This window comes from Tinamus guttatus, unplaced genomic scaffold (assembly GCF_059628265.1).
Source record: "Tinamus guttatus ecotype Peru unplaced genomic scaffold, ASM5962826v1 Tinamus_guttatus_pri_ptg000247l, whole genome shotgun sequence".
Taxonomy (NCBI): Eukaryota; Metazoa; Chordata; class Aves; order Tinamiformes; family Tinamidae; genus Tinamus; species Tinamus guttatus.
In genome coordinates, this window is record NW_028288781.1 from 3118969 (window position 1) to 3127177 (window position 8209).

Consider the following 8209-nt stretch of genomic DNA (forward strand, 5'->3'; position numbering starts at 1 on the left):
TGTGCAGGGAGGATAAGCATTTTTCTCGAGCACATGGATTCCACAGGGCAGTAAGCATGCATTAAACACACTTAACCTACGATAGCACGTACACAAGCTGGTTCTAAATGTTGAGCTGACAGGGGAAACGAAACCAAACAGAACAAAAAGGGTAAAATGGGTAAAGGCAGCCCAGATGGCAAGCCACCCTAATGTATCCATGCTGAAATGAAGTTAGCTAGAGTATCTCTGAAGGACACTGCATTAGCAGGGAGAGAGAAAACGGGGAAAAAAATCAGATGGTGCATTGCATGGTTCTGTTCTTGGTTACCACATTGTTAACTGGCATTTAGGGTCCTTAACATCTTGAAATACCTGTTTTTCAAAGTGTCAATTCCCCTAACTAGTCTGACTGAAAGACATCACATCATCTACTGTGTTTTCAAATACATTCTAAGTACCGAAATTAATAATCAGTTGACTAACGCTCCTTCTGGGGGCATTCTACATTAAGTAGCAGGGAGCATGATACAAAACATTTCGCAAATGAAGACATATTAGCCAGAGAAGATTTCCTGCATCAAGCATTTACCGTCCAATCTTCTATTTGCTTCCTCTGACTGTAATTGCTTTATGCGTCAACATTCTGTAGATCAAACAGCAGCTATATGATGTGCTAGTTCTTATTACAAACTGCAACAATTCTACCTGCTGTTTATAAGAGATATTATGTTAATTTACATGTTACTGTCACATTTTTACATGCCACTGTATGTTTCATACCCGTCCCCTTTTGTTTTTAGTAATAAAAGCAAAACCAACTCTCTGAAAAGTTATTCCAAAAGCTAGGTAACAAATGCTGAGGATTCCTAAACTAGAAAAGAAAACCATCTTACAGCATACATGAGACAGAGTTAATGTCACCAGACATCCAAATGATCCATCTCTGCATTTTATTTTTCAAGTTTCTAGCAATAAAACATGTTTGTAAAACTAGGGTGGTTCAAGCTATTCTATTTGTTACTGAATTCAGGCAAACTTAATAGATACATAAATACCAAACTGGCATCATCCAGCAGGAATTTATTTCCTCCATTCCCTCCTCTCTACCAATCCCCAATTCACTTTTGTTTTTCCATGTCATTCATAATCTTTTTTATTTGCTTTGGAGCTCCACTGAGGATTATTTTTATTACTCTTTTAATCTCCCCCAAACTCCTAGCTACCTTTGTGTTAACTTTCACATCCTCTCTTCATTTCAACATGTCTACAAGCACATTCTTGTCTCCTGGTTCTGAGAATTTTTTCTGCAGTCCCATCTGCCTCCCAAGAGCACTCAATTTTGCTAGCTACAGTCAGCAGCAAGTCACCTACATGGCCACTGAGAACTGACTGCAGACAAAGGCTCTTGTTTACCCTGGAGTTTATTCATTTTTGTGTCCTAAATTATCCCTGTTCTTTGGCAACACATGCATCTGAGCTGACGTGGCGAACGGGAAGAAGTCATAAATAAAATGCCCTTTTTAATGCATCCTTCTGAGCTGACATAGGGATTCTTTCCCTATGCTGTTCATTACTCACAAGTTCTACTGCAGACACACACGTCTTCATTGCAACACCAGAAGTGAAGAAAAACCTCGATCCTTTAAAACGTAAGCTTTACCAAAAGGAGAAACTGGAGCAGGATGAGTATTGCCATGAAGAAAACATAGGATTATAATTAATATTTTAAATAAATGTTAGATCAAAAATTAGTAAACAGAGTCTGAGAAGAAAATCTACTGAAAAAGAAACAGGTGCAGAACTAAGAAAATATACAGCAAGTAGTATTAAAAACAAAGACACGGGAAGGCCTGTTTAAGGACAAGTCTGCAAACGGAGGGAAGTGATGTGCTTTTTGCTGTTGCAAGCCTGCTGCTGCTACACACAAGCACACAAAAGCACACAAAAAATATTCACATGGTTAGTTCAACACAATGAAGATAGCCCTAGTTCTGGCTCCTGATTTTCATCATATCAGATCCCTGTACAGTCACTGCAGAAGAAAAAGGACATTGATGAACACGCAGCTTGGTTTATAATAGATAAGGCCAATGATGACACCTCCCCGTGGAAAACAGTAAGGCGCAACGATACTTCAGCCGGCCTTCAGAAGCTAACAGAAATGACACAGCTCTACTAGCTTCCCAGCCAGGTTAGGTGAGCCCAGACACAGCTCCGGCCTCATTATTCCAGGTACATGAGCTGTTAGCTTGTTTAGCTCGGGGATCCGCATTCGCACTATACTGTAGCATAAGTACAAATCTGGAGATTTGTCTGCTTGCTGGCAAGTTAACAGACAGTTCCCTTTGCGTTCTTGCCAACAACACTAGTGTACAGGATACCTCTTTCTTTCAGCCCTTTTTTTTTTTTTTTTTTTTTTTTTGCCTATCTGCAGGCAAATAGAAAGCAAGCCACACTGATTTCATGCTAGACCTGCAGAACTTTTAAGACATTCTCCCCATTATTTACCTATCCCATTCTACCCCGATGTCATATTATTTTAAGTTACCCTACTACCTTAATAACTATAATACTGCTAAAAAAAATTTTGCTTTCTTTAAGTTTGTCTGTTTTATTGTGGCAGTCATCAAAATTATCCCAAAGAAGTGAGGAAATAGCAAAGATTTGGCTCCTGCTTTAAAAATGTTATAATCTAATAATGTGATCAGTGCTTCTCAGTTTTTTAAGAGCAGCTCCTTTGCAAGTCGTGGGCACTGAGATACCTGTTCAAACTATTAAGTGGAGCATATTGACAAAATATTATGATTTCTTCTTCCTGTCACTCTTGTATAACCTGGTGGTGTAGTAGCATCTCCTCTCCTACATTCTGCCCTTTCTGTGCCTCATGCTGTAGCTCAAGCCACAGAGAACCAAGACGGCTCCTTGGCATTTCTGCTGTCTGCTACTCTTGGGTTGCTTCTCCTATTAACAGGAGTTCTTCCTACTTGCAAGGAGAAATATAGACCCAGCTGAACACAGAGTAGGTTCAAAATACTCTTTCAGTGAGTGGAAACAGCAAGATCCTTTCAATAGCAGAAACAACAGTAAACAACAGAACACAGGTGCAAGGTACTTAATGTGTCACAGCTAAGATAAACAAGCTGCAAATGCAGGGATAAGCAAAGTAGGAAATTAATTAGATTTGTGAGGCGGAAAAGACAGAGGAGAGACAGGGCTTCTACACTGGGTTTATGGCATGGCATATCACGGTAGCTACATGAAGTTCCTGTGTATGTTCAGAGAAACAGTATTTTTATGGAAATTGGCTTAGCTAACAAAAGTATATCCAGATGAGATCTATCTTTGTGTCATCAATTTTAGGGGTCATTTAGATAGCACTTAGGCCAAAGGGAAACATGTACTTATTTTTGTATGCAGGCCACTGTAGTTTTTTTAAATTACCTTCAAGAAACACTAGAGCAAACACTTCCCAGGCATTAGTAATATATTTGGTACAAAAGAGAAGCAATAAGATCCTCAATATCCTTAAAACTGTTGACTAGATCCAGGGAAACCTAGTTTCTTAGGCACTAGGGTGGTGTGCAATAGAGGCAAGCAAGACCTAAAGCCATGCTCTTGGAAGGAAACATCTGTCTTCCTCTTCCCTACCCCAAAATGTTGAGAGGCTCTTTGTGTTTGCTGCAGGGAAGGAATACTGGGAGACAATTCCCCGCCTCAGTTCCTTTTTTTCACTGTCTTCGCCAGCCTCTCCAAAACATATCTGAGCTATAGGCACTTGCAGAGCTTTCCCAGTCTACCTGGTAGTATTGCCATCTACCTGTTTCCTCCTCATCTCCTGCTACAAAAAAAAGTTATGAGCTCCTTTTTCTTTATGCTGTTGATTTTTCACTATGTTGACAATGTACGTAGAAGAAGAAGAAAAAAAAACCCTAATGTTTCTACATATTTTCACACATAGGAAGTCTGACTTCTCATGGGGATTTTGCCTTTATTAAAACCATCTGAAACAAGTGAAGTCTGCTCCTTTCCAAAAGTAATTGGATTAATGCAAACATTTTCAGTGCCTGCTTCAAACCAGTATAAATGGTCTGACATTAAATGAGGTTAAGAAGTCCCCTATAAACTACCACTGTTGTTATTAAATTTAATTAAGACAGAACAGCAGGCAGTTAAAATGGGAAAGTGTTGCACAAAAATGGCAGCTCAGAAAAATGACTCTGATGTTGTCATTAAAGCTAATTGGAAGCAAGCATTTCTAAATGACAATGTAATTAACAGGCTAATGAATACCATATTAGGACTGTTATTAACAATGAAATTTGCAAACATACATGGAAAACTAGATAGGGATACCACATTACTAGAGATATTACAAAGTAAAACTCCATAAACAAATTATACAGCACTTTATCTGATGATGACACAGTGCTCTAACCAAACAGCTGTAATTAAAACCTTTGCCCTCTCACCCTCTTCTTCTAGCAAATTAAGTGATAATTATCATAGATTACCTACAAAATATGTGCTTTGAATTATTTTGCCATTCTAAAAATTCTACATGAACTTGATCAAAGTAGCACTGTTTGAAAAGGCAGTGACTTGAGTTGGAGGAAGGCCCATGATCGCATACAGCCCATGCCCCACAGCAATTGTTCAGCAAAAACAAACCACCCTTGGGATTTGTCACTAAGCAAATATTCCACATAGTTGGACCATAAAGGTTCTGCTAAATTAGCCTAATGCAATTTTACACATAAATTAAATTATTGCTCAAAAAAAGGATGACACGTTCAGCCTTCAATAGGAAGATTTATGCTGGCTACTTTTCCATGGACCCCTACTAAGTGACAGAAGGAGCAGCACCAGCTCAGATCTTGGAAATTAACCTTTGCATGGCATTTTGTCATCATTTCAGGGCTTGTAATACAGAAATGAAATATCAAGGAGAGGGTAGGAAGCTTGTGAGTTTTGAGGGAGAAGACAACAAGAAAAAGTCATAATAAACAACATAAGGGAGGATAAAATGAATGCAATTGCAACAGAGCCTATTAGTCATTCATGATACCTTGCTCCAGAAGAGCTCAGACTTGATCACAATGACTGGAAGTAACTAGCAGTCTCACTGCCTTGAGATAGTCTTACCTGAATGGGCCACCATGGAAAGTACATCTGTGGCTTCAGGCATGTAACAGCAAGACCCCACTGTCCTGAATCTGATGGTTAATAGCTTATGTTGCTGCATTTGGTCGAGAACAGAAGTTCTGGACATCACCATTTTGATTTTATAGAGACTTCCCTACAGCAAAGCTAATCAGTTTATGAAACTAGTAATTAAGCAGACTTCTACCAGATCTTCTACCATCTTTTAAATTTGACAAACACGAAAAACTGAGTAAAAAGAGCTATTTCACAGGAAAGATAGACAAATATCATACCAAAGGGCTTAATATATTCAAGCCAGTGTGTTTCACCTGGATGGTGCAAATACCCAAACACAGAGGCCTCAAAGAAACCTAAAGTACACTACATAACCACCAACACTGCTGAAGGCAGTGTTTGCCAAAAATGCAGGATTTCATGGGAAGCCTGAGAATAAAAAAGTGAAATGCAGGCTAAAACTTAAGAACAAAACTACAAAAGAAAGATTTTATGTAACTAACAAATACTAGGTGACAAAATTTAATAAAATAGAGGTATGATTACAAAAAAATACCGAAGAAAGTAATAAAAAGCACTTTTCTACAGTTGTAGTGGACTGATTTGCTTAGAAGACCTTGCAAAGAACCTGAGCTCATGAGAATTCTTACAGGTCAGAGAGATCAAAATTTTATCAGGAAAAAAACATTTACAGTGGATAGATCTAAAGATGCAGAATTCTAACCTAGAACACAAAACCATATCATAAACAACAGGCAAACTCCTCAATATTCACATCAAAACATAGCAAATTTCCTCCGTCTCCAGAAGTAAACATTTCTACATAAATATATGTTCTATATATCTTTAACATAATATACATATGATATGCACAGTAACATAATAACATAATAAACATAGTATCTTTAATATAAATATATGTTTCTTCCATGGTCTGTCCAAACAAACTGAAGCACACTTAGCAAACCATCAAAACATACCTTTACAAGAAAGCAACATAAATTTAGTGGAGAACTTCAAGAAAAACAAAAGCATCAGGAAATGGCAGCGAGGGAACTAAAACTCAGGCAATGGCAATTTGCTATTTAAAGAACAGTAGATTTCATCTTATCTCTCATAGCTAAATTGAAATTGCTTCAAAATCTAGATTCTTATATTCACACTACCCATTCTGACCCAAAAAAAACTTTGTAACTATTATTTTGCCAAAATCAAAAATACTGATATCCTTTAACTAAAAATCTTCTAGAGTAATCCTTGCTTCACAGTGTTCAGTGGACCAGGATTTTAAACTATGTCCATATTTCTGTTATGTGGGTAGAATGTAACTGCTACAACATCAATAAAATTGATAATATTGAACTCTGAAAGACCCTGCATCTTGCAGAATAAGTATTACATTATTTCAGCACTTCCCTAGAGGACGCCCTACCAGAAGATGAACATTTTTGGCTGGCATATGCATTTCTTTCTTGTCTGTAATCCCCTGGAAGGGAAAGGTGTATTTTCAGAAGGCTGTTGAAGCAAGCTGAGCTAAGGTTACTTTATTCACAAATGAAAAATCACACAGGTGCTAAAACCTCTCATTTATATGTATCACACTAATTGCTTTGCCTTAGTTTTCTGAAACTCTGTCTAGAAAATCTCTTGCACGCATTAAGATCTAGGTTGTTACAACATGTTCAGACTCATGTAAACCACTTTTTGGGGACAGATGGAAACACAAAAATACCCCTCACATTCATGCCACAGTGAAGTACAGTCTAAAGAAACCTTCCTAAAATTGGCAGAGAAAGGAGAGCTGGAAGTTCAACTAGGTGTGATTTGTTATACAGCCTGGATGCTCCTCAAAATCAGTGGGAAAAAATGCTGCTTGTTTCAACAAAACATGTAACAAATACTGCTCATCTTTACCTCAGAGCAAAGCATCAGTTTAATCTTGTTATTCATAGAAACAACATGTTATCCGAAGCAGTCAATCTCATTTCCTTTTTGCCACAGGTCCCTTTGTCTCTAACAGTCTGGCTTCTGTACAGCTCAGAAAATATGTGCACTCACTGTTCTTAGCTACAGCAATTACTGTAAATTGGTTCTGCTAGATTTTTTGTCAAACAAGCCATTTGCTCAATAACTTTATGGCTACCTGGGGTTTTAGCATTGTAACACATATTCACAGACAGAAAGAGAAGTACTGCCTTTCAATACACCCCCACTACGAATAACAGTTTTAGCAAGGAAGACAAAAATGTGTGAAGAAATTGAACACATCCAAAGGGTGACTAGGTGACAGCTGTGCTCTGCAACCTCTTTTTCCATCCCTCTTGTGTGTGCAGAGTCCCAAGTTTTTAAGCGTGTTGGGAAGAACAACAGACAAATGACAGACAAACGCTTATGTTCCCCAGCCAGCAATTTTTCCTTAGTATGTCAACAGTTGGACAAAATAGCTATTAATACTGTCTGAGGCACCAGTGCAATAGCTAACATTTATGTTTTCATCGCATCGCTCACTAGCTTGAAAAAATCAGTGATCACACAACACTTTTCCATATTGTTTTACTTCTGCACAATATTATATTAATTAAATTTAAGAAAAACTTGAAAAATAAAACAAAAGCTTAAAACGCATTGAATAAATCTTCTTTAACTGCAGGAAAAAAAAAATCCACAATGCCTGGATTTAAGCTGAGAAAAATTCTTCAACTGTGCACCTTTTTGCACATTTATATTCATTACTAACCTTCACTCAACAATAGTTTCAATTACTGATGTTCAAGGGGAAAGTGAATTTTAAGATTTGTTTGGTCAAGAAGAAAGAGTTTGTAAACACCAGAACATACAAAGAAAGGGCAGGCCCATCACCACATAGTTTCACATACTACTCATTAGGGACAGCACACAGTAAATAAGAATTCTTGGCTTTTGTACAGTACATTCCTATTCCATATGAAAATAATATTTGAATTAGCAGTACAAATTCCAAGAACATAAAATAATCTTAACAAAGTCAAGATTTGTTCAGAAATAACAAAATAATTTATGATGCAGATCTTTCCTAGGTGACTAATATTTT